This window comes from Eurypyga helias, unplaced genomic scaffold (genome assembly GCF_000690775.1).
Source record: "Eurypyga helias isolate BGI_N326 unplaced genomic scaffold, ASM69077v1 scaffold6835, whole genome shotgun sequence".
NCBI lineage: Eukaryota > Metazoa > Chordata > Aves > Eurypygiformes > Eurypygidae > Eurypyga > Eurypyga helias.
The window spans coordinates 17,679-24,943 of record NW_010250695.1 but is presented as its reverse complement, the minus strand read 5'-3'; positions in this window follow the sequence as shown (position 1 = coordinate 24,943).

The following is a 7,265-nucleotide window of genomic DNA, read 5'->3' as shown; positions in this document are numbered from 1 at the left end:
CATGGGGTTCTTCCAACAGGACACAATCCTCCATGAACTTCTCCAACATGACTCCTTCCCACCAGCTGCAGTCTTTCATTAACTGCCCCAGCGTGGGTCCCTCCCACGGGGTGCAGTCCTCCAGGTCACAAGTCCTGCCAGCAAACCTGCTCCAGTGTGGTCTTTTCTCTTCATGGGTCCACAGGTCCTGTCAGGAGCCTGCTCCAGCATGGGTTTCCCATGGGGTCCCAGCCTCCCTTGGGCATCCCCCTGCTCCATTGTGGGGTCCGCCCTGGGCTGCAGGTGGGTCTCTGCTCCACCGTGACCCTCCATAGCTGTAGGGCACAGCCTGCCTCACCATGGTCTGCACCACAGGCTGTCAGTGAATCTGCTCTGGTGCCTGGAGCATTTCCTCCTCCTTCTTCACTAACCTTGGTGTCTGCAGAACTGTTGGTCTTACGTATTCTCACTCCTCCCTCTCTGGCTGCAGTTGCCATTGCACATTATTTTCCCCCTTCTTAAACATGTTATCCCAGAGGCGCCACAACCATCACCCTTGGCTAGCAACGGGTCCATCTTGGAGCCAGCTGGCCTTGGCCCTATCAGTCACAGGGGAAGCTTCTGGCTGCTTCTCACAGAAGCCACTCCTGTAGCTGCACTGCAACCAAAACCTAGCTGCACAAACCCAATACAGACAGGCAGTGGGTTTTTGAAACAGATAAGACTACCAAAACCAGAGATGTACCTATCATCAAAGGCAATACAAAAAGCATTTAAGGGTATAAGAATGAAGCATTTTAAAATATGACAGTAGGTAAGTCTTGATGCACTAGAAAAGAAAGACACATAAACTTAAAAGGAAACATCACAGCAAAGAAAGTGCAACTACACTAAAGAATTACTAATGAATATACTTAATTTAAGCTTCAACCAGAATTGCCTTTCTGTGACTAAAAAAATAAGACAAAAGCAGCAATTTACAATCTTCAAGTTTTAATGGAGCTCACGCAGAATGAATGAAAAGTAGTTACTACCTAGTTTATGCTATTGGACAGACTTGGACTGAGGGGTATGGTTTAGATTTGTTGTTGTAAAGCAGATTTGGTTGTTAAACTAGAGGTATTTAGCATTGCTTAACTACTGAACAAATCCTAACGTTTTCTTTTTCAACTCAGTGTCTTCAGATTTTCATCTTGGTTTGGCTTGTTAACAGTGTAGATTGGGGTTTGTTCTAGCTTTGTAAAATCCATTGGGATGCTCTCACTGGCTTCAGCATGGGCAGATCTCACCACTACCATAGTACTTCAAGCAGAGGTGTGCTGTGCACGAACGTGGAAGGAGTGCTGGAAGCAGCGAGATCTCCAGCTCCGAGTGCTCTCTGTTGACAGGACTTCACAGAGTCCAGGCAGGGGGAAAAGTTCCACAAGCACTTTCTGGCAGGGTTTTCAAATCAAAGGCTGGTAGGGTGACTCACTGTTTCTTCCAAGTTCCTCTCTCCAGCTGAGAAGGCATTTCAGGACACCAGATGTACAATTAACTATTCTTTCAGGAGCTAAGCAGTTTCTAATTCCTAGAGCAGTGTGCTTCTTATCAATCAGAATTCTACACATTCACAAAATATTTTCTCCTGAAAGTTTTTCAGATGAGCAAACCCCTTGTATTTTCCTTCCCCCTTAAGTTTCCCTGGAAGGGGGGGCAGAATGGCTCAGGTTTGCTAAATGGACATAATTCTATATATTTTTCACACACAAAATCCTTGTATCTCATATCACACACCTTATCTGGATCTGCTGTGAGAAGAATATTTATCTATTTAGTAGATAATCTATTTAGTATTTGTGACCTAGTAGCAAACAAAACTTAAATGTAGTGTGGGGATTTATTTGGAATCTGCCAGTGAACACTGCATAGAAGTTAGGGAGAACAACAAAAAAGTAGCAGACGAAACAAATGTATTGTGAGAGCAAAACGTGAGCTTGAACACATTCCCATAGCAAGGAGGGAGAAATCAAAAAACAAACATAATGCACAGAAGGTTTATATTTTTATAGTAGTTCTGTTATATGGAGATCTAATTTTAATTTTAGCCTAGAAACTGTATTGCAACATTCGTTGTTTGGATTTTTTTTTTTAGAATTGGCATAAATTCTACAAAGTAGAAGATTCAAATTCAGGCCAGTGAAGGAAATAAGTAGAAGCTTTCCAGTTTCTGTCGTTCAGTGCTATTGGAGAAGATGAGATTCAGGTACATGCTTTGTACAAATTCAACTTTTGACTCAAAACTTCTCATGAGAGAAATTAGGTTATTTGATTATTCCTGTTTCTGCTTCTTTTTCTGTTCTCACCTAGCTAAATGTAGATGCTATGTGCTTCATAAGACAATACCATATGAAAAGTTATAGTTTCTGTGTAGAACTCCAAAATCTGATGCAGCAGGCGTTCAAGGAAACTTCAGGAAGGTCTGAATTTTCACGTGGTTTGCTAGAGGACACAATGGCCACCAAACACTGGGAATTCCCAATAAAATTCATGCACTTACTGAATTCCTACAAGTACTGAAGTAATGAGCTGAAGACAAAAAGTTAGAAACTAAGTGAGAATGACTATTAAGATACTGTAGGAATAAATTACAGGTGCCATTCTGTAAAGCCTGCATTAGGTGGGATCGTGCAAAATCAGCTTTCAGTTGGAAGCTTATGTCTGCCACAGGCAATATGATTAGACTCACCTCTGACAAGTAGGAAGCTCTATGCTGTTGCATGAGAACTCATGTGACAAAGCAGTACGCTGTGTATTGTACAGAATATGTTCAAGTACAGGTCCCTCTTGGAATGCTTATTAGCTCATCAAAAGAGTGGTGGCTGGAATCATGTGACATTTGATGACGTGATAACTGCCCTATTTTGGCCTTCTTTCATATCCACTCATTTGGAAAGATAATTTTGAGAGTGAAAAACAACTGGTTTTGTTTTTTTAAAGCCACAGCTGACTGCTTGGATAAAATTTAAATGATTAAGGTAGACCCTAGAGGGCAAAAAAGTTACATAACTCCAGGGACTTATGTTTAAAACTCTTCCCCATATTCTGAGCACTAGCTTTTTCCTTTCATCCTACCTTTATCTATCATAGGAAAGAAATGTTTCTAGTGAACCTCAGCAAGTAAGTTCCAGACTCTTTTGTATCATATTGCAAGAGAGATGTTACTGAGAAGAAGCAAATACAAATATCTTTCCATGCTGTTTGACTGAAGAAGTCACTCGACTAGGCACTAACATTAAAAAACAAGGAGATGAAATTGTGAGCATATTTAAACAATGTTCAGGTCACATAAATTCACTTCTGATAATTTGCTACTTCTCTTTCCATCTTTTCTGTGGTTTATTTTTTCACAGAAAGGATTGTCTGTCATTTGAATCAGGTCGTTTTATATCCCAGCTCAGTGCTCTGATGTGTGAAGTGCAAAGTGTTTTCCATCTATTTTTCTTTACATTTAATTTTTGGCATTGGCCTATTAGAGAATAATAGATGTCTTAAAATAACACAGGTTTTCTCAGGAGGATTTTTACCTTCCCAAGACTATGTAGCTAGCTGTCTTCCAAAGAAGAGATAAATACTTAAAATTAAATTTTGAAGGAGGTAGGATATGACAATACCATAACAGTGTGTTTTACAGCATTTTAAATTAACGGCATCCTGTATACTGACACCAAACATTTCTAAGAGTCTGTCTGCAATGTGAGACAAATTATGCTCTTAGAATCCATTCATATATTTGACAACATATATTAAATCCGTTCCCATCTGATGACTGGACAGTGGGATGAAAAAGAAGATTGTTTCTACTAATAATACAGTGATTTTTAAACTATACAAGAAGATTATGGTATAGCCCACTTTGTGCAGAAATCTAATTATCAAAGAACAGTTTATAGTATGCTGGTCCTTCCAGAGACTTCCTAAACCATCATAAAGCCTGACTGGAGAGCTAGGACAAGTGTGAAGTTACCCAGTTATCATAGGATAATTGACATTTTCAGTCTCTCGGAAATCAGATGTAATTTAATCCAGGTTTTATAAAAGAAAGGTAGGACTCAGTGCTGAACTGAAAATACGTAATTGGTGACATATCAAATCATTGCTGGTAGGCTCTGTTGGTCTTGTCACAACTGTGGATGCAGCAGTCTTAAACCAGCATGTTGGAGAGAGGAAGGGGAGCTAGACCCTAGAAGTGTGAAGCACCTTCATTTTGTTAATTTAGGTTCAGCTACAAAAGCAGTGGGAATCAATTATTTCTTCCTCATAATTCTTCCCTTCAGCCCTGTGTTGCATTAACTCTTTCACAGGGTGCTGTAATAGGAAAAGACCATGACAGTGAGTGAGCTGGATCAGTTTTCTAACTTCGTAGGTAGAGAGACAAGAGTGTGAGAAGCTTCAGCAGAGGGAATGGCATAGCTGTCGGTCCTACAGATGCTGGCACCCATGCCATTATACTTCAAGGACAAGATGCTCATTGTGAAACTGGACAAGAGACCCTACTTTATTTCTTGCACACGCAAATAGAGATAACGTGGCACAGGATGGGTGTTATTTTAAACTTAAGGACTGATACTTTTATCTGCTTTCTGCAAATGTCCAGTCTTGTGTTGCCTAAGAATACCAATGATAAAGATACTAACAATTCTGCTTGCTGCAAACACATTCAAGCTTTTGGAATTGGTTTAGTCACCTCTGTCTACTCTGAAGTCCACTGCAGCTGTTGACTAAAAGGCCAGGGAAATGCAGAAAGATGCAAGGAAAGTCTAAACTAGGCTTTCACTTTGGTGGCATCTGCTGTTATTAAACATAAGCTGAAGCAGGAAATCAATATAAGCATTTAAAATGCAAGTCTTTAATGGATAGGAATACCATTTCCTCTAATACACACATAACAATCTGTAACAGTAAAAAACTGCACACTACTTAGAGCAGAATTAACTCTAAAAGGTTCTTCGAGTTCTGTTGCATGCTACTTTGTGTTATTAATTGCTGGTAGTCAGGTCCCACCTTCTTTTATTAGGATGTCCTTAGATGGACATTCTGTTGTAATGTTTTTCCTTGGAAAACTGTGAAACTTGTTAAGGGCTTCCAAGAGGGCTTATATCTTGGAACTAAAGCAGGATGCAACAAGAAAAACATCCTGAGACTTTAGCAGGGCATCAAAAGAGGAGTCTCCTGGAACTGAGGAAGGAACTTTGTTGAAAATTTGCAAATACTGCCAACTGATGGTTAATGCTTCCAAAAGTAGAGCAAACAAATCCTCAACATTGTTCTTGTGCCATAGTTAGATGTAAACTGGGAACTCACTTGTTGGTAACGTCAGTATTTTTACGATGTAAACTGCATTTCATTGGGCTGTGTTTTTCAGTTGTTAAGAATGTTTTAAGAATTATTGCTTTTGATGGGATGTAGTAGCTTGTGCAACAGCTTCTTGCAATTTCCTACAGGAAGTGTGATGGTGCCAAAGCAGAATTATAAAATAACACATCACATGCATCAGGGTGTCCCTAGGTGCTAGACAGAGTATCATGGGACTGTTACAAGTTTATGAAGAATATCACTCTAACCCAAGAGAAAGAAGTTGTTAGTGTGAAATGATGAAGAAAACTACTTACAACCAGGCAACTAGATAAACAGTTGTGTTTAAATTTTTAGTTAATTTTCCTTCTCTGTAGAACAATGCTAAATAAAAAGTTATTTATATATTTTCCTTATAGCATACCTGCCTCCTTTAGAAAAAAAGAAAAGAGCACAAAACAAACAATTGCAGAAGCATTTCTATTTATGTTATTCCAGGATCTTCACTTTTGGACTAACTACCAACAATATTTTTGTAAATTAAACCCTGTATCAAATGCCCTTGGGATTCCTGCAAATTAATGATGGGTGTTAAGAATTCATTGCACTTTTTAGAACCCTCTTTATCCAGACTAACTGCTTAGATTTTTTTCTTCTGTATGAAATGTTAGAGTTCCTTGAAGTCTTAAGTATATTTCAATTCTGAAAAGACTCCATTAATGAACAGAGTAGCCTTCTGACTGCTCATTTACTTGGATTTAAATTTTTGTGAGCCTCCACAGGACTCCAAAGTCTCAATCCTGAACATATGTGATTAACAAAAAATGCATAAGCAGTCCCATTTACTTTGCCATGAAAAAAAAGGAAAAAAGGGTTGAAGTGTTTGTTGGAATATAGTAGGAATCAAGATTTTATTCTGACAGCAGTCTACTGTGAAATATGGACCATTACACAGAATATACCCAGACTGACCACAACGTTCTGGGCAGAAGACAAAGTGATTGTGGAATATAAATAAATTAATAATTTAATGGATAGTTGTTAGTGACTATTCAATAATTTAATACTCAAATTAATTAAATAGCTGTTCAGCATATCAGCAGACCAGCATTTTATAGCTAGTCCTTGAAGATCGTACTGTCAGTTTGATACTGAAACTAATTTTTAATTGAATTAATTGATATTTTTAAAATACCTTAGTTCATTATATGTGTGTATGGTACTGATTTGTCAGAACTGTGGGAAGAAAGTGGCAAGATTCAAATGCTCTCTTCTAAACTGCACTTTACAAGGCAATTCAAGTTGGAAATAAATTTAGTATCTTAAACAGAAAGCAAGTGGAGATTTCTTGTATTACAAAATATTTTATAAGGGTAAAATTAAGCACATATTTATTTAGTGTTCCAGGGAGAAGGAGAAGAGAATAATGACCCAGATTTGCTAAGAGTTAACCCCATCAGAACCCAGGCTACCAACATGAGATGTTGTCATCTTGTCCTAGAGGAAATCTTAGGTTTCTCTTTTCCTGGAATGGAGTAAGGAGAAAGACAAGAAAAGCATATTGTACCATATTGCTAGGAGCAAGAGGTAAATGAGAAGTAATCACCATGATATAATTAAGGGTTCTGACTTTGTAGATTTCTCTACAACTTTTTCCAGTAGTATCTGAGAATCTGCAAGAAAAGATGGCAGTGATACTACTTCTTTCCGTACTGACAAGAGTTGTGGTAGAGGTAACGTATGGTACATTAAGAGAAAAACAGTGGCCAGGTTGCTTTTATTTTCAATGTACTTTAGAAACCTTTTTGGCTTAAAAACATCACTGCAACAGGCTTATCTCAACCTCAGTTAACTGCTGAGCAGCTATTTTGACCTTTCCAACACATCTCCTTTAAAGCCATCTATTCCTACATGAATTATTCTGTTTTCTCTGGCATGATGGTAATGCATGA